At 44.8% G+C, this 20,539-nt stretch overlaps 1 long non-coding RNA gene across 4 annotated transcripts in view; it reads right to left on the bottom strand.

The window, feature by feature from the left end:
• LOC137557470 (uncharacterized) overlaps nucleotides 1–20,539 on the bottom strand; it is a 135,028-nt gene that overhangs the window by 11,755 nt on the left and 102,734 nt on the right. For 2 of the 4 annotated variants that reach the window (XR_011029577.1, XR_011029574.1), the window contains 2 exons: nucleotides 20,100–20,179; nucleotides 12,324–12,628 (listed from right to left, as the gene is read on the bottom strand). This is a non-coding gene — a long non-coding RNA (uncharacterized lncRNA). Of the gene's footprint in view, nucleotides 1–12,323; nucleotides 12,629–20,099; nucleotides 20,180–20,539 lie in introns of those variants that run through there. The other 2 variants (XR_011029575.1, XR_011029578.1) reach the window with 2 other exon arrangements.

The following is a 20,539-nucleotide window of genomic DNA, read 5'->3' as shown; positions in this document are numbered from 1 at the left end:
GGACATTGACCTACTATTTGATGGTTTATTTCCTCTTCTGGGGTCATTCCATTTCTTCCCACCATGTGACCCTCCACCGTAGGATATTTAAGTTTAAATATGGTCGTCGCTCGGAGTAACGACGACTGTTGCAGTTCCGGGCAATATGTCCAGCCTTTCCGCAATTCCAACAAACAAAAGGAATCTCTCTTTCATTCCCAGTTCCAGAAGGCAATTTATTATCATTAGGGAATGATCTTTCTTTCCTCAATTGTTGAATTTCCACAGTTAATCTTTTAACCGCCCCAGTTAAATTTTCTGTCTCTTTCTTGTTTACTTCTTTTGTATCACAAACTGGTAGATTAGGAACTTGTACATTCCTTTGATAAGAAGTGCTCTGCATGGCCTCCTCTTCCTGCTGGTATTTCACAGCTAAACTTTGCAATTTATGAAATCCAATTTTCTGTTCCCTTTCCAATTTTTCCTTAAGATGTTGTCAAGTGGTTCCACTCCTCAAACCCAACAAAAACTGATGTACCGACCAAGCCTCGGCATCTACAGTAGAAATCTCATCGTCTTCCATTTCTTTCTGAGTCAGGGCATTCATTAGTTCTTTGAGGGCATTTGCAAATTGAGGAATGGTCTCCTCTTGTTTCTGAATACGGTCAATAAATCTTTTACACAATATGTGTAGATCAGCTGGGTCTCCATATATTTCTTCCAAAATTTCAATAATTGCCTCTACTGGAGCAGGTTCAGGGAGTTCAGAGGTGATGATAGTCTTACGTGCATCTCCCTCCAAAGCTAGGATGGCTATTTCTCGTTGAATTTCCACAGGGACTTTATAAGCCTTAACAGCACTCTGGATTCGTTCAATCCAATCTCTTAGCAACATATTATGGCCATTAAATTTAGGTAAATAGGTGGCCAGGAGCCCAACAGGTGTCATCTGATAAGCAGAGGGTGTTAAGTGGGATCTTTCCCCCGCAGCGGCACTGGTTCCTGGAGTGGGGCCTTGGCTCTCTGACTGTAACTCCGCCTCCATCCTGCCGACTACGCCAAAATTATGTAAACGGTTTCAAACCGCCAACTGAAGGAGAACTCCACAAACACCAATGCAGGTTGTAAAATTCAAAAAAATGTATTAAAAAAAATAAATAAAAATACAACTTCTACTCCATATAACCAATGAGAATTACACACAACACAATCTAATATCACAGTCTTCTTAATATCTTCTGGTCTTCTTCCTATAGGACACTTCCAGAAGCTAGGAGGAAAACAACTGGTTAACAATAACACATAACCTTTTCACCCGGTAAGTATTTGCTGAGCGTATCCACCCTCCCTAATGAGAAATAGACCCTATTTGGGTTCCCAAAAACCCTGAGTACCAAAGTAATTTCGGTATAATAGAGCAATTTAAACTCTACGTTTGCTGATCAGCAAAATCTTTCATAACTCAATAGTAAATAGAGTACTCTTGCTTTTTGCTCTCAGTCTGATCAATTATTCTGGCTATTTTACTTATTCAATAGATCAGCCCGTTTCCTAGGAAAAAACAGAATAATAAATGTATCAACTAGATGGTTAAAGGTTAATAAAGTGGTTGGTTAATAAGTTAATGATAAATAATAATAAAAAAAAATTGGTTAGTGAATTACTAAAATTCTTAGTTAATTAATAAGGTTACTAGAATTAAATAAGGAGAAAAAAAATGACTCCGTCACATTCTTATGAGCAAAACTACTCAATATGCTTGCAAAAAGAAACAGAAAAAAAATAAAAATAAAAACAGTTTCTTTGTAAATCTCAAATGCTGTCGCTCCTGTATGTAATCTCTTCTGTTCTTTTGCAGGATCAGTCTATTCCTAGAAAAACAGTCTATTAACAGGTACTTCTTCGAAATATTTCAATATTACTGGTAAATTGACATATTAATAATTTCTCCTTTCTTTTACAGGAATCCAGCCGGACGACTCTTCTCATAGGTAAGTATTTTCTTCCAATATAACTTCACACTGTATTGTGCATCACACACACAATAACTACAACAAAAATGGCTTCTTGCATATATTGCTTTGGTAAAGTCAGTAGGCTACAAAAGGATAAGATAGGCCTCGAGCGGACAGGGCAATAGCTCATTTCATTAAGTTCATTCACTTTCCTCTCAATCCCACTATCTCATATTCTCATGCCTAGTATATGGGTAATATGCAGTTTTTGCCTACTATAACATAACTGTATCCCCACTTCGGCAACCTTTCTGGCACACTTGTAATAATAAAAATGCAAGTGAGATTATATTCATCACAGGGGGAATGATCAATCTAAATTCTCAGTATTCTGACGCTATGCTTCAAAACTGGGAAACATTTCTAGAGCCAACTGTACTGTATCAAAATGTTCAAAAATCTTCCTCGTGACATGCTGATTAATCAATACATTAATCATCTTTCATACGTGTTATCTTGAATGATCTCTTTTCCAGCACCTCTGTGTCAGGAATCACTGTCTATACATCTGTCTGGCTCTTTGCATCTGTCTGCAATCTCTCTCCGTGTTTCCCCACTTCTTGTCAGCTCTGATGGACTGATGGCTGTACGTGAAGGATTGAAGAATCCTGGCCGCGCAATATTTTCTCTCAGGATGTCGTCTGCTGTAGCTTCTGGCCTACTTTCCTTAAACTCAGCCTGCTGTGTCCTTCCTCATCCTCTGCCCGCTCCAAACTGCGCCACACCGTCCCCTCAGAGAGCTGTTATAACTCTAACGGCTCTCTCGCGCGCGACTGGTTGCTAAGCAACCTTCCCTCCTCACACGCGTAATGAACGCGGCCGGCTCTACGCATGAGAGCCTTACCTGACGCGTCCTGGTTGTCTGGGCAACCGGGAGGAGTGCATGCATCATTATGTACGCCTGCACTCACTCCCCTCCGCATAGCCATCAGCCCTGCCTAAACACACAGCAGTGGCCATTTCAAGTATGGGCAAAGTGCCCTCAATGTAAATTAAACCCTGTGTCAGCAGCACCTCTGCACCTGGGCTGCTGACCAGGCAATAATAAAAAAAAACAATGCTCTCTATTCTACCTGCTACACCAGCATCTCACTGATGTCAATGATTATTGATCACAGACACCTTGAACGGTGTACTAATGTGCGGGCATGCACGATGGGCAATCGCAGCGGCAGACATATATCTTTGTCTCTGGGACTGTAGATGAAATCCTGCGGGGCATAGATATACTTCCACAGGAAGTAGTTAAAAGACATGCAGTTCTGGGTCAGAGTACACTTCATTGTTTGTCTGCATACACAAAATCGCAAAATGAAAACACATCCAAAATCACTTTAGAAAAATGCAAATCCCTCTAAAAATGACAGGAATTGCTTAACAAAATCACTCACAATAGTGTTTAGTGCTTGCAATTGCACTTGCGATTTGTAGTGTAAACTAGGCCTGAGGCTTCTGATAGTAAAACATTTGTAAGCCCATCCACTGATTGAGCATGTAGGTCAGATCCACACTATAAGCGCTTTTGTGAGCACTTGCGTTTGATTAGATCTTGCTGAGTGCTTGTTAAAAAATCGCTCCCATTCACATTCATTAAAATCAAGATAAAAATTGCGTAAAAATCACCATGATTGCCACGATCACGTACGTGAAAAACGTACATGATCGCAGCAATTTTTACACAATATTTATGAAAGTGAATGTGAACAAGTGCCCAGTAAGCGCTAATCAAATGCAAGTGCACACAAAAGCGATTTTAATGTGGATCCGTCTGTAAAGTTTCATATTATCTTGTCAGCTATCACTAAGACATTTTTTTAGCAAGAGGGGGACGAAAATCAAATGCAATCAGGATGATGCAAGCTAATGCACATGCAACAGCAGGGAAAATTGCATAAGCACCTCTCATTCTTTAAAGAGACTCTGTAACTTGAAAAAGATCCCCTGGGGGGTACTCACCTCGGGTGGGGGAAGCCTCCGGATCCTAATGAGGCTTCCCACGCCGTCCTGCGTCCTACGGGGGTCTCGCTGCAGCCCTCTGAACAGCCGGCGACAGGCCCGACTGTAATTTAAATATTTACCTTTGCTGGCTCCAGGGGGGGCGCTGTGGCTGCATTCGGCTCGGAAATAGACGGAAATACCCAATCTCCGTCGGGTCCGCTCTACTGCGCAGGCGCCGGAGACTTGCGCCTGCGCAGTTGAGCGGACCCGCCGGCGATCAGGTATTTCCGCCTACTTCGGAGCCGACAGCCATCAGAGCGCCTGCGCAGGAGCCAGGAAGGTAAATATTGCGTCACGGCTGTACGGAGGGCTACAGCGAGACCCCCGAGGGACGCAGGATGGCGTAGGAAGCCTCATTAGGATCCTGAGGCTTCCCCCACCCGAGGTGAGTACCCCCCAGGGGACGTTTTACCATTACAGTTCCTCTTTAAGATAAAAAGAATATTAGTTTTATCTTTAATTCATTGTAGTACAGTCACTTTTATTTTGTACACTGTTCTGTTTATAATTTTATTTAATACTCTACATCAAATACAATAATACATGCAATTCAAATGATTAAATGTATACAGGTAGTCCCCGACTTACGAACGCTCCGCCGATACGAACGGCATGGATTCTGTGTTTCCATGGGAACAAGCTAATTTTTTTTTTTCAAATTGGACTAGTAGTTTTTGAGAAAATCGATTTTAAAAAAATTCAAAGAAAAATGGCTTTTAAACTTATATATGCAGGTACAGAGGGCAGATGTGATACAGAGGAGGGACACTGGAGGCACAGGGGGGCACAGAGGAGGTACAGGGGACAGAGATGGCATAGTGTAAGAACGAACCTACAGTCCCTATCTCGTTCGTTAACTAAGGACTACCTGTACAGAGTTATGGATAGATTTTAATAGAGAAACTAACTGCGCATTCATAAAAGTAAAAAAGGTGACTCAAGGCCTATACCAATGTTAGTAGGAATTATACTTAGTTCAGTCTTGCACACGTGACACTCCAGAGGTCCATTGCAGTGTCTGCTGCTTTCTGTCTGAGGGAGGACTGGCAATGTAGTCATTGTATGAAAAAAAAATTGTAATTTTTAGGTCTGCAAGTTGGAGAAGAACAATGGACAAACCAGACATGGTTATAAAGGGACATGTTTGAATGGGCTCATAGCAAAGCATATGTTCAGTTTACATGTCTGTTGGTTCTCTGCCTTCCGCTATGGAAAAAGTCCAGCAGTTCAGCATCAGGTCCAAAGTGTCTGAAGGTGTGTACAAGAAAATCAAAGGAGGGGTCTGCACACAGGCTTGTTACAGGAACAGTGAAAATCGTTATTGTTCCCACACACACGTTATGACATCTGACGGTCAGATGTGTCTGATCTGACGGTGTAAGGGTTTTTCGCCTTCCTCTGGATCAACAGGAATATGTGAGGGAGCAGACTGGTGTAGTACTTTGTTTTCTGGTTGAACTCGATTAACGCATGTCTTTTTTCATCCCAAATAACTATGTAACTATGTAAGATGTCATAACATGTGTGTGTGAAGAATAAAGATTTTCACCCTTCCTGGATCAAGCCTGTGTGCAAACCCCTCTTTTGATTTTCTTAATACTGTTGCCATTGGGATCCTGCACCAGCAACCACTCTTACAGGTTCTAACATTCAATCTTTTCATTGGATGAATTAAAGGTGCATACACACATGCAATTTTGATTGACCAATTTTATAACCTCCATGCATGAGGACGAACAGATTTTCAAATACTATGAACAGGTTGAGTAGGTAAGCTCTCATACTACATGGAAGCGGCAAATATTGGCCAATCAAAATGGGATGTGTGTACCAGGACTAAAGCCTGATAACACACTTTCAATTATGATTGGCCAATCACTGACCAATTTTAACACCTCCATGTAGTATGAGGGCTTACCTACACTATCTGCTCATAGTATCCAACATTTGTAGGACCTCATACTACATAAAGGACATCAAATTTGACAGTGATTGGTGTGTACCATGCATTAGAGCGCAGAATGACAAACAAGCAAGGTGACATAGTAAAGGTCATCTGAGTGGTACCACTATTAAAATGATGAAGATTTAAATAATATTAACAAAATTGGGGTTGTGCTTCCTTTGTACTTCATAGCTGTGACCAATAAAATGGGTAGCATATATTTGCAAAATTGTAATGGAAGCCAATATTTTAAAGATCTCATACATAGAGATGGCCCGAACGGTTAGCCGGCGAACGGTTCCCGGCGAACTTCCGTTGTTCACGATCGCGGAGAACCGCAAACTTTTCCGGAAGTTCGATTCACCCCCATAGTGCATCATGAGGGTCAACTTTGACCCTCTACATCACAGTCAGCAGGCACATTGTAGCCAATTAGGCTACACTCCCTCCTGGAGCCCCACCCCTTCTTATAAAAGGCAGGCAGCGTCAAGCATTGGACTCACTCTCTTAATTTGAGAAGGGAAAGCTGCTGCAGACTCTCATAGGGAAAGCTTACTTAGGCTCTTGTAGACTTCTTAGCTTGCTCCTTGCTGATTCTTATTGCTAAAAAGCACCCTTCAACAGCTCTTTTGAGAGCTAATCTTGTTCTAGTGCTCTATTTTTGTGGGTGTGTGTGTGTGTGTGTGTGTGTGTGTGTGTGTGTGTGTCCCACTGACACTTGTGTTGCATAGACAGCCTTGGTAATTCCGACTGTGTGTGCCACTGCCAGGCCCAGCACATTCAGTGACTACCCATCACTGCATATACCTACCTGTTGTTCACTTCAGTCAGTGCACCCACCTACCTACGTGAGCGCACGCAGTGTCACTGTGCCTGTCCGGTACCTGTCTGTGTGTGACAGGTGCACATTGTAATACCCATCACTGCATATACCTACTACCTGTTGTTCACTTCAGTGCACCCACTTACCTACGTGAGCGCACGCAGTGTCACTGTACCTGCTCAGTACCTGTGTGTGTGTGACAGGTGCACATTTGTAATACCACTCATTGCATAATTGTTCACAGTACCTGTGTGACCGCACGCTGTGTAATATACCACTCCGAGCATACCTGTTAACTGCACTTGTGTGACAGCTGCACATTGTATTGTAATACCAGTCACTGCATACCTTTCACTGCATCTGTGACTGCACATTGTATTATACCCGGCAGTCAGTGCATACCTTTCACTTGAATGGATGGCAGACTTTCCCTCCATAACAAATTCTCATTAAAGGTAGTAAAGTTGATCAGTGTCATATACAGCAGGGCCTCGAAAGTCCTCCTGTATTGTTATTTTTTGTCACTACCTCGGGACTTGCATGCCATGCCTACTGCCTTCCTTGGATGTGTGGTGGTAGCCGTTTCTCAGGTTCCAACTCCGGACCGGAATCGAACCCTGACTCCCCGGCTGTACGCTTTCTTTAACAATGGTAGAGAAAGAACCATCGATAGTATGAGCAGCGATGGATTACTGGGTGCGCAGGCTTGATCTGTGGCCAGAGCTGTCACAATTTGCCATCCAACTTCTGTCTTGCTCTGCCTCAAGCGTCCTGTCAGAAAGGACCTGCAGCGCAGCTGGAGACATTGTCACTGAGAAGAGAAGTCGCCTAAGTCACAAAAGTGTTCATTACCTGACCTTTATCAAAAAGAATGAGGCATGGATCCCGGAGGGCTACTGCCCACCCCAAGACTAAGTCAGTCCCCACACACAGCATCTCTGCCTGTACGCCTTGTGACTGCCTACCCCGGCCAAGACTAAGTCGCTCCCCACACAGCACCTCTGCCCGCAGGCCGCTTGACTGCCTTCTCCACCACCACCAACAGGGTCCAGGATTCCGCTATAATAATTTTTCTGGTGCATGTACATGCCTGCCTAATTTTTCTGGCTGCACTGCAGCTGCAACAAAAAAACAAAAGGCATGTACATGTGCCAATTCCCCTTCGTGATCATTACCTTGCCGCAGTGAAGGGGCTTGCGTACCGGCTATATGAGTGTCTCAGGGGGGAGGGGGCACATCGAAGATAATAAGGTCGTTGCTTCATTGTGGACAGACCAAATTTGATCAGCTGGACAGTCACTGTTGTTCTATCGTTGAGCTACCATAGCCCGGCGACCATATGGGCTTGAAAACCGCCACGGCCTGCACTCTCACCATCTTGTGCACCAGTCTAGCACGGCCGTCACTACACAAACAGCTGTTTGCGGTGCGTTACACAGTGAGTTTGGTGTGTCAGTGTGAAGCAGTACTCTAATTACACTCCCTGATTGATGTATACACATGCAAGATGTTTTAAAGCACTTTAGGCCTGCAATTTAGCATTCAATGTGATTTCTGCCCTTAAAACGCTGCTTTGCGTCAAATCCAGATTTTTCCCCGGGACTTTTGGCGTCTATCCCACTCTGCCATGCCCCCTCCAGGTGTTAGATAGTGTTGGGCGAACACCTGGATGTTCGGGCCAAACAGGCCGAACATGGGCCAGATGTTCGGCATGTTCGGCCCGAACGCCGAACTCAATGAAAGTCAATGGGACCCCCGAACATGCCCATTTTGGGGGCCCTATGGGGTCGCAGGCATAAAGGGGGAGCATGCCCCGATCGCGGGGGGGGGGGGGTCGGAAATTCCCCCCACCCCCTCCGCTAGCGCTCCCCCCTCTGCCCGCTTCCCCATAAAAAAAGTTTGAGGCAAGTTAAATAGTACTTGGTGGCTGGCACTGGCAGTGGAATGAGGAGGAGGAGGAGTCCGAGTAGCAGAGTGACGCGTTGAGGCCGGGCAGCGGGCGGTTCAGCGGTAGTACCCCTGTGGTACTTCCGCCCTTTCTCTGACCTCACGTCCTCTACGTGATGACGCATACGAGGGTACGCGTGACGCGTACCCTCGTATGCAGAGGACGTGAGGTCAGAGAAAGGGCGGAAGTACCACAAGGGTACTACCGCTGAACCGCCCGCTGCCCGGCCTCAACGCATCACTCTGCTACTCGGACTCCTCCTCCTCCTCACTCCACTGCCAGTGCCAGCCACCAAGTATTATTTAACTTGCCTTAAACTTTTGTATGGGGAAGCGGGCAGAGGGGGGAATGCTAGCGGAGGGGGTGGGGGGAATTTCCGCCCCCCCCCCCCGCGATCGGGGCATGCTCCCCCCTTATGCCTGCGACCCCATAGGGGGGCCGTATTGCGGCATGTTCGGGCGAACAGGGCCCTGTTCGGCCGAACAGGGGCCCTGTTCGGCCCTGTTCGGCGGCCATTCAGTAGTTCGGGGCGAACCCGAACTTAAAAGGCCGAACACCATCAGGTGTTCGGCCGAACTCGAACATCACCCGAACAGGGTGATGTTCTGCAGAACCCGAACAGTGGCGAACACTGTTCGCCCAACACTAGTGTTAGACCCCTAGAAACATATTTTCCATCACTTTTCTAGCCAGCATAAGTGTTTCTAGTTTTCAAAGTTCACCTCCCCATTGAAGTCTATTGCGGTTCGCGAAAGTTTGCGTGAATCGAACGTTTGGCGAGGGTTAGCGAACCGAAAATCGGAGGTTCGGGCCATCCCTACTCATACACAGCGTCAATGCGGTGCAGAAATATTTAATATTCACTTCATCTGATATCTACCCCATCTATTTATTTAATGAATGTTTTTTCTGCAGTCGGCAGTCTGCATTACAGAATTATTGCTAATGTTTTTCAGAAATGTTAGGAGAAAGGTAAAGCAACAAATCAATCAGTGCCAGGCAGCGCTGAGGGGCGGTTCGGGATTCCCTGTGACGTCCCGACGTCCATGACGTCGGTGACGTCATCCCGCCCCGTCGCCATGGCAACCGGGGAAGCCCTGCAGGAAATCCCGTTCTCAATGGGATTTCCTGCATACTCTGGTCGCCGAAGGCGATCGGAGTGGGTGGGGGGATGCCGCCGCTCAGCGGCTATCATGTAGCGAGCCCTGGGCTCGCTACATGATTTAAAAAATAAATAAATAAATAAAAAGTGCGGCGCTGCCTCCTTGCCGGATTTTTTAGACCAGCAAGGAGGTTAATAGCATGCCAAAACAGTTGTTCAGGTAAAGTGTAAAATTGCAGAAAGGAAGCAATATAATATACTGTAAGCATTTCAAATAACATGTTGATGTCATTAATTGAGAGCCCAGTATTAATAGAATACACAATATGCAGTACCACATAGCACCACATAGCACCGATTTATCTTCACTGTTCTGAGTACACAAATTAAAGCTGATTTCTAATCATTATTTTTGTTTTTCTTTTTGCTTTGAACGCTTTTAAAGTGGACCTGAACTCTCGCACAGGACAGAAGGAAAACAGAGAGAAATGAACCCTGTATGTATTTAGAGAGTTTAGCCTGTCTACTTACTCCTCAACTGTGACTAATCATAACTGTAATTTGATCTCTCAGCTGTGTTAGCTCAGGAATCTCATCTGCCTCAGCAGAGCAGCTAATTTGTAAACACGGGATGTTAACGCCATGTCTGCTTCCATTAAAAGCAGGAAGTAGACACACTGTAGATTTATTGCAGCATTTGCATCAGCTGTAACAAATAAATGTTTTTCTTTAAATGTTATTATGCTGTTGTCTCTATTAGAGCAGAGATGAAGTTCTGAGTTCTGATCCGCTTTAAAAGGTATTTTGTAACATAGTGTGGAGAAACTGTATTGCTGTATACTGAGTTAATTACAAACAAACAAATAAACAAACATTATCACTTTGCACATGCATCTTTAAAGGAATACTATCGATACCCAAGTGTTATAAAATGACAATGTACAAATAATGTCTAAGTAGCTGTGTAAACATTTTCCTACTTTTCATGTTAAATATCAGAGGCAAAAGCTGTAATTTATTGAGGGTAGGATTTAGCTATATTGGGTTAAATCAATTGCAGAAGGGGTGTCTGCTTCAATGCACAGCCAGAGTTGCATATCAGACTAAAGAAAGCAAATATCAAACATATCAAACTCTGAAAGCAAAAACAATATGAAAAAGCTGTGACATCTCTCTCTGTCACACACAGAGCTACACATAGAGTTAACTGATCAAGTGTGAGGGGAATTTCCCCTCTCCTCATGGCTCAGTCAGCCGTCAGTTTTGGCGTCAGTAAACTTTGAATGTATTTTGCTAACAGTAAACAAAGAAGTTGCTACTAAAATGTATACACCAGTACTTGGCAGCACTTCCCAAACAATTCCTGTGTCAATTGAAAAAAACATGTGAATCGATAGTATTCCTTTAACCAGCCTGGCGGTATGGACGAGCTCAGCTCGTCCATCACCGCCGGAGGCTGCCGCTCAGGCCCTGCTGGGCCGATTTTCTTCAAATAAAGAGCAGCACACGCAGCCGGCACTTTGCCAGCCGCGTGTGCTGCCCGATCGCCGCCGCTCTGCGGCGATCCGCCGCGAGCAGCGGCGAAAGAGGGTCCCCCCAGCCGCCTGAGCCCAGCGTAGCCGAAACAAAAAGTTAAGGGCTGGATCGGAGGCGGCTGACGTCAGGACGTCGGCTGACGTCCATGACGTCACTCCGCTCGTCGCTATGGCGACGATCTAAGCAAAACAAGGAAGGCCGCCTCCGGAGCGCCCTCTAGTGGGCTTTCATGCAGCCAACTTTCAGTTGGCTGCATGAAATAGTTTTTTTTTTATTAAAAAAAAACCCTCCCGCAGCCTCCCTGGCGATCTTATCAGAACGCCAGGGTGGATAAGAAAGTATATTTTGTCTCCCTCCTGTGAATGCTGCTTTTAGTCTTGCTCCTTGGCTGACACAGCGCACTACTATTGTACTGTCTAATTTGGCTGCAGTTTACCCTTTGCGCATTTGCATAATGGAAGTTTATCCAATTACTAGTTTTGAATTCTATTACAGCTGAAAGTTGAAAAAGTTACAAAAAATGGTCGCTACGACAGCAAACATTACATTCTTGATGTATCCTTTTCTTTCTTTATGAAATGTACGGTATTTAAAACAAAAAGTAATCAAATGAAATATGGACTTGTGAGGAATGAAACAATACATGAACAAAATGCAGAATGTTGTTTTTTCTAGAAGAATAATTTCTAGTGTACAAAGTCTAGTGTACAAAGTCTTATTTACGAATAGAGGAGATCTGTACAGGGTTCTGTATTTTTTCCTGTATGTCACATTTATAATTTTTTTTTTTGGCCAATGGTAAAAAGAGTGGCACTCACTCAACGAAGGGGATACGGGTGCCCAAGCCTCAATAGATCCTCACACCTCCAGATCACAGTAGCAGCAAACACGATGGAGGCTGGCACTTCCAAAAGTATAAAGCTCTTTATTGAGACATCAATTAAAATGGCTATGCGGCGACAGCCCGCTGTTTCAGGTGTTAGCCCTTTCTCAAGCCATTACAACCATACAAACATTGACACACAGGTGACCCTTTAAATAGTACACACTTGGTCCAATGACCAATAGATTTAAAATAACAACAGCCAATCGGCTTACCAGCATCACAGATCGGACCTGAGTGGAGACTGTCATCCTAATATGTAAATCCTTCTTCTACAACTGAATACCTGGGCAGCACTGTGTTCCACGCCAGCAAGGTTATGCCCATCACCTCTCATTTTCCAAAGAATGTCAGGTGGTCATGTAAGCTGATGACGTCACTGTGGAGCGCTGCAACAGCCTATAACCAAGCATAAACATAAAGTTCTGATATTTATTTGGCAGGTAATTGCCCAATTTTTCAGGCCTCACATACTGTGACTGCAATTTGAAATGTTGAAGCAGATAAATGCTCCATTTTTCAGGCATCTTAGACACTGGCTGCACATAACAATTTTTAGGCAGGCACATGACTTCCCTTCTAAATACCTTTATTAGAAAAATCTGAAACTATATGCGATTTCTGGCATTTACACATGAAAAAAAAGAGTCTGTGTAAAATACGTATTTATGGAGGAACATTTCACCCTTGACACCCCTCCACCATGCCACTGTCCAGGCTTTTGTACACTTTGTATATGTTTTTAAAAGAAATTCTGGCAGCAGAGTTGCCCTGAAGGTTTTTTATGTTCACCTGCCATTAAAATCAATGGGGCCCGCCGCTTTCCGATTTGTGTATTTTTGCGGTAAAATCTCTCATGAACAAGAACACGCAATATTCAGCTACGCCTATTATTTACCTTATAATGGTATGTGTCACATCAGATACCCTTTAACCTCCCTAGCGTTCTGGACGAGCTGAGCTCGTCCAGAGACGCTAGAGGGCACCGCTCAAACCCTTCTGGGCCGATTTTGATCTTTTTTTTTTTCAAACACGCAGCTAGCACTTTGCTAGCTGCGTGTTTGCTCCGATCGCCGCCGATGCGCCACTACCCGCCGCAAAGTAGGGCCCCCTCCCCCGAGACCCCGTGCGCAGCCTGGCCAATCAGTGCCAGGTAGCACTGAGGGGTGGATCGGGACTCCCTGTGACGTCGATGATGTCATTCCATTCGTCGCCATGGCAATGGGGGAAGCCCTGAAGGAAATCCCATTCAGAACCGGATATACTGACGGGCATGATCGCCAGCGGCGATCGGAAGGGTGGGTGGGATTCGCCTGGGAGGGGGGTATCATGTAGCTAGTGCTAGGCTAGCTACATGATTAAAAAAAATTAGGTTTAAAAAACCATGCGCAGCCGTGCGGCTGCGCATAATCAGAATGCTAGGGAGGTTAAAGTACAACTGAAGGGAGAGGGATATCAAGGCAGCCATATTAATTTCCTTTTAAACAATACCAGTTGCCTGTCTATCTTGCTGTTCCTCTGCCTCTAATAATTTTAGCCATAGACCCTGAACAAGCATGCAGCAGATCAGATGTTTCTGAATTTACTGTCAGATCTGACTGCATGCTTGTTTCTAGTGTTATTCAGACACCACTGTAGCCAAATAGACCAGCAGGGCTGCCAGGAAACTGTTATTGTTTAAAAGGAAATAAATATGGCAGCCTCCATATTCATCTCACTACAGTTGTCCTTTAACTGTGTGTCTCCCAAAATGTTATAGAATCATTGGTTGTAAGCCCCCTTTCAGGCAAAGGGAGTAATGTTTCAGTGTTCTCTGACAAGTGTATGGAATATGAGTCAGTGTTATGCACTCTCTCTCTCTTTTTTGTTCCATTTATACCTTCACGGCCCACTAGATGTCACATTTTCTTATAATTTGTCCTATAAACATCACAAGGTATTAGCATCTCTACTTTGGAAATAGGCCAAGCCTCACTCTTTTAGCGCTGCGATACAAACCTCATTCTCACTATATTCTCAGTGTGTGCTGGCAGAGTGTTTTCAGTCCTTTGGATGTGTTCAGCTGTTCTCACTCTTCTCTTTTTGGGCAAGTCTATGATGTCTCATCCTTTGCAGAAACACAGAATGAGGTGTGCAAAAGTAGAGTCTTTCAAATATATTAGCTGAGTAAATGTCATGATCGCTGCTGCAGCAGGTATTGCTGGAAGTAGTAGTGCTGCAGCTCAGGCAGTTCTGATCTCTTTCCATGCAAGCTGCATAGCTTTGTCTGCCTTTCCCTGCTGTCAGCTTGTGACTGATTATCATTCACCTGTGTGGGAATCTGCATGTCTGCTCCCATTGGATGACCTCAGTATAAAGATCTGCTTCCTGCAGGACTCCTCGGGTTTTCATAGCTTCAGTTTAAGCCTGTCTTGCTGTTGCTTCAGCCCCTGATCGTGTTTCTTGTTCTAAAGATACTTTGCTGGTCTTTGCATCATATATTGGTTCATTGCCAATATATATGCATACCAGCACGTTTATTATTTTCCTTGTATTCGTGTTACGTTGATACATCAGTGTCGCTGATGTATACGTACACGAACTGTTTATATCCTGTGTGCAGTTAGTCAGCTTTCCAGCACGTTTTGGTAGGTTGCGCGTATCGTGATCACCCGTGCTGAGTTAGTTACCCTGCTCCTGGTTCTGTTTGTGGATTGCGTTCATCTCTGCGAAGAGATAACGAATCCTTCTGAATCCTGTTCTGTTACCCTTTGTGGATTGCGTTCATCTCTGCAAAGAGATAACGAATCCTTCTGAATCCTGTTCTGTTACCGTTTGTGGATTGCGTTCATCTCTGCGAAGAGATAGCGAATCCTTCTGAGTCCTGTTCCCTGTATTACTCCTGTCCTAGTCAGAGTTCCTGCTTATGTCATATATCGGTTCATTGCCGATATAAACATATGTTAGTCAGACGTTACAAATAGTTTCATTGATAGCTGTAATTGTAATACGCTAGGAAAACATACTTATTGTATATTTATCTGTGTTACGTTCATCTATCTCGATCCTGCTATTTCCTGACTATCCTGTCCTGTCTTTGTGAGGCACGCCATCGCTGCAACGCATTGGCTGCCTCATTCCAGTCTGTCTTGTTGTGGACGCTTACTGTCACTAAGTAGCGGCTAGCTAGCAAGCGTTCATTCTGTCTACCTGTCCTGATCTCCTCAGTTCTGGTTTATGCGCTCAGCGCTACCTTGCGCTGAGACGTTATCGCAAAAGTATTGTTTGTGGCTGTCGGATCTGCACCGGCTCTGTGCGCCACAATCTCGTATTGGAGTCAGTCCTCCCCTCCACTATACTAGGGATAGCCTGTTTCCTTGTGCTAGTGTGTGTACCTCCTTCATGTCAGCTCATGCGTTGTATGCTGACTGTGGAGAATACACCACCAAGCCTTACAGTAAACAGATGACTCTCTGCGTCTGATACACTTAGGGCTTAGTCACACCGGAGAAGATTTTTCGTGTCGTTATCATTTTTAAAAAAAACTTCTTCCATTGACTTGCATTAAAATCAAAAAAACGTGACACAATTTTACCACAATTATAATGCAAGTCAATGGAAGCGTTTTTTATAAACGAAAATTACCTGAAAAACACCCTCCGCTGAGACAGGGCTTTTTAACAACACTAGTCATGACCACTATTTAAAGCAGTGGTCCTCAAACTAAGGCCTGCGGGCCAAATGTGGCCCCCTGAGGGTTTTTTAACGCCCCCCCCCCCTAAACACACACACACACACACAAAATGTATTACTTATAGATATGGTCAGCTACATCTTTAAATATTGGTTGTCCACATATAGAATAGCAGTGCTGGCACCACCCATCCACATGGAAGCCAGAAAGCAGTAATTCACCGGTTTCCAATCAAATTCCATATCAGGTGACACTGCTGTCCAATTGGACTGCAGGTTGTTAGCTGGGTATGCTTCACTGTCTGGCCAACAAAGACTTATAAGATAATTTTATGTATACTCCGGCCCTCCCAGCAGTCTAAAGTATGTTGACCCGGCCCTCGACCTAAAACATTTGGGGACCCCTGATTTAAAGAATCATACTTGCAAATCTCACACCATCACAGACTTACTACTACTGGGTCCCCTACTCAAGTCATATATTATTGACTAATAGATGAAGTAGAAAGTTGTGTTGCTATTTTTGGAGTTGATTCAAAGTTGTGCAGAATTATCTACACACAGGAGGATAGTGACATATTGTAGAAGGATATGAATAGGATAGCTATATGGACAAGAAAATGGCAGATTAAATTCAATGTCAAATAACATAAAGACGTGCATTTTAGTTTGGCACCATACAAAATAAATGGTATACAGATGGCGGGATCAAACTTGGAGAAGGACTTGGGAGTACTGGTTAACAAGTTAAATATTCATATTCAATGCCAAGCAGCTAAAGAAAATAAAATTTTGCGTTGCATTAAAAGGGAAATAAAAGCTTGGGATGCTAGCATAATACTGGCCCTGTTTAGCTCTCTTGTAAGGCCACATCTGGAATATGGAATACAGTTCTGGGCACCAAATTACAGGAGGGACATTGCAACTTTGGAGCAGATGCAGAGACGTGCCACAAAAACTGGTTAGTGAGATTGATGGTCACATCTTGCATGGGCAGGGTTCTGGCATCAGCTCTCTCTTGCAACGTAAGAGTCCTTAGCGCTCTCTAGCTGAAATGGAAGTGCCCTGATAGAAAAGCAGCAGTAAAAAAGTGCAGTTTGTAGCGGTAAAAACTACATTTTGCATTGACGGTGTTCTGGTATTGTCTTTCTCTAATGCAAGTGGAGATGCTCCAGAATTAGCTGTAGTGGTAATACAGTAGGTGTGTATGCCATGATAGTTCCAGTTATCTAGGGAGGAGACCATATGAGTTTGGCATCTTGCACTGACAGTGTTACTAACCAAGATGTCAAGTGCCAAAAGGAAATTTTCTGTGACAGCCAATGAGAAAGGGCAGAGTACAGGGCAGAAGGTGGGTAGCTGATAGGTAGGCAGGGCCGGCCCTAGACTTTTTGCCGCCTGAGGCAAATTTTAAAAAAAATTATTGGGGGCGCCACCGCCGAGCTGGAGGGGTAGCGGGCAGGGCGGGGGTATTGGGCCTAGCGGCGGGGAGGGGGGTCGGACCCCCCCTCCCTCGCCTGGGTCCCCGTCCTCCGCTCCCCTCCAGCCTTAAATACATCAGAACTAGCGCAACTCGTAAGAGGCAGTGGGCGGGGAGGACTCACCTCTTCCTCGCTCGATCCAGCGTGCGCTCCACTGACGTCACTTCCTGCACGCCGCCCACTGTATTGTAAATGGACGGCGCCGCTAGGCCCAATACCCCCGTCCTGCCCGCTACCCCTCCAGCTGGGCGGCCGGCTCCCCGCACCCTCCGACGGGCGGATGCCGCCCCTAGAAATTTGCCGCCTGAGGCAAAAGTTTCACCCCGCCTCATGAGCGGGCCGGCCCTGTAGGTAGGTAAGGGAAGGTTAGTGTTAGGCATAGATGAGCAGAGGTTAGTGTTAGGCATAGATGAGGGGAGGTTAGTGTTAGGAGTAGGTAGAGGGAGGTGTTAGCCATAGACAGGTGAAGGGTAGAGTGAATGTGGCTATACATCAGGCGACTTGGTGGCTGAGCGACCATCTAATTCGATTATTATAATCGAAAATTGGTTGCATTGTGGATCGCGCATGCTGCAAGATGTTGGGCTGACTTGCTCGATCAAGTGTGCGGCGGGAACAGCATGCAATTTCGCGACAATTGATGAATGCGACTAAATCCCCGCCGCTGTCCCCCTAATGAAAAAAACATCCCCCCCGGTGCACAGTGTAAAGTATACATTACCTGTCCACGGCCTGCGCTTTTCCCTCCGCTGCTCTGGGTGCACTCCTTCCTCCATACACACACGTCACGTGGTTTCCTAGTAAGGGTGCGTGGGGCGTTGCACACGCAAGCTCTTACTAGGAAACCACGTGGGGCGCACGTGTATGGAGGAAGGAGTGCGCCTGGATCAGCGGAGGGAAAAGCTCAGGCTGCGGGCAGGTAATGTATACTTTAGTCCTGGCATTGAAGGGGGGGCATTTTTCAATAGGGGACAGCATTGGGGCGGCGGATGCGGAGCACAAGGCCGATTCCGGATGGATTCCTGCATGAAATTGTGGTGTATGGTTAGCTGACAGATCTCTCTCTAATCAGATTAGATGAGAGAGAGATTTGTCTCTTGGTCGAATCTGCCCATCTTGAGAATTAGGTTACAGAGAATGATAATAGAACATCGGTATGATTACCAATATTCTACTATGAGGAATTACGGATAGTAGATATTCTATTTTCTACTATTGGCATTACCTTGTGCAGGGCCGGGCCGAGGCATAGGCTGGAGAGGCTCCAGCCTCAGGGCGCAGTGTAAGAGGGGGCGCAGAATTCATTCAGCTGTCATTCCTAATTGTGTTTGAAGCAGAAAGAAATAAGAAAAGGGGATACATACCAGTGACTGCAAGCCAGATAACTAGAGATTAAGGTGTTGGGGAGGTTGTGGGCCCTGTGGCGCCTCTTAGTCTAATAGCAATCAGTGTGTGATGGCTGGGGTGGCAGGGATGGAGGGGCGCACTTTGGTGTCTCAGCCTTGGGTGCTGGAGGACCTTGTCCCGGCTCTGACCTTGTGCCCTTTTATAGGGGGCCTTGATGAAATGTATGTGACATGTAAGGGTGCAGACTGGTGTTGTACCATACTTTCTCACTGAACTCCATGGGTGGATGTATTTTTCTATTTCAACTAACTATGTAACTATATAATAACTCCCTGCAGCTTACCTACAGATCTGCTTAAAGAGACTCTGAAGCGAGGATAAATTCTATTTTTTAACTTGTATTCCTGTCAATGACTATAACAGCTGCTAAACCGCCGCTATCCCGCGGCAAAACGAGGGGTTTATACCCCCCAAATCCCCCTGCAAAATCCACAACTTTCTTGGTCGTGGATTTTGCTGCTCCTGGAGGCAGAGCTTTCAGCTGTAGCTCTGCCTCCATGCACGTCAATCGCTGCGCGGATCTCCGCCTCTCCCCCGCCTCTCTCTGTGAAGGAAGATTGAGGGGGTGGGGAGAGGCGACGATCAGCTGGGATTGACGCGCTGAGCCATTAGCTCTGCCTCATTCTGGAAGCGCTCCCGGAACCTAGCAGAGGGGATTTGGGGGGGTATAGACCCCTCGTTACTATTCCCCCTCCAGGCTGCTGTAGACTCAGGAGTAATATGTAATTTGGCTGCCAGCTTTTGCTGGTGGCTAAATTACAGTTTTTATAGTAATTTGGGCTCCGTCTTTTGTCAGCACCCAAATGACGGTACTGTCTGAGCGCCGATATAGCAATAATTTACATTACAGCCTATAGCAGAGCATGGTGAACCCAAAATTACTTCCCTCTTCTGTCTTGTATAGAGGCTGCCATATTAATTTACTTTTAAACAATACCACTTGCCCGGCTGTTCTGCAGATGTTTCTGGAATCAGTAGTGTCTGAATCAGACTTCTGAAATAAGCATGTTGCTAATCCAGTCAGAGTTCTGTCAGAGCACCTGATCTGCATGCTTTCTAGAAGTATTAAAGGCAGAGGAACAGCAGGACAGCCAGGCAATTTGTATTGTTTAAAAGAGAATAAAGTCAGCCTCCAGATCAGGTTCCCTTTAAATTATAGGGCAGCAATATATTCCAGAAAGATACAACTTTACTGTCAGAGCAATTTCATGGCGAATACTTGTATTACCAGAAATACATGCTTGGTTCTTTTAAAGTAAGCCTATTATTACATAAATAGCACCAACATGTGTAACCAGAGGCTTCCTTACACCAAGCCATGTGTATCCAAGTATCAGTGGCTTTTATCTTGTTCTGATATTTTCTGTCCAGTATGTGTAGACAACAGTATCTGAAAACAACAGAGGAAGTGTCACAATGTTAGTTTGTCTTCTCTGGAGTATAAATAGCTTTACCATTTCACTGGACTGTAAAGACAAGAAAAGGTCAAGTTTGTAAGGAAACCAATCAAAAAAAGTCAGTGACCTGTAACATGTCTGAGGTAGATGACTTTGACATATAGCTCATTTATCCACTGTATTAATCATTTGCTGGTCTGATGTAGCTGAAATACAGCAAGTAAAACCAATAAGTCAGTTAATACAACATTGTACGGGTTTGTACTAAAAACCCTTTGTGATTTGATACTTTTACTTACTACAATATATAAACAAGTACAATTTTCTTTTAAATAATATTAAATGAAACGCTG

Source organism: Hyperolius riggenbachi, chromosome 1, assembly GCF_040937935.1.
Source record: "Hyperolius riggenbachi isolate aHypRig1 chromosome 1, aHypRig1.pri, whole genome shotgun sequence".
Classification (NCBI taxonomy): Eukaryota; Metazoa; Chordata; class Amphibia; order Anura; family Hyperoliidae; genus Hyperolius; species Hyperolius riggenbachi.
The sequence above is the reverse complement of the archived record's forward strand: the minus strand, read 5'-3'. Positions and strand labels throughout refer to the sequence as shown.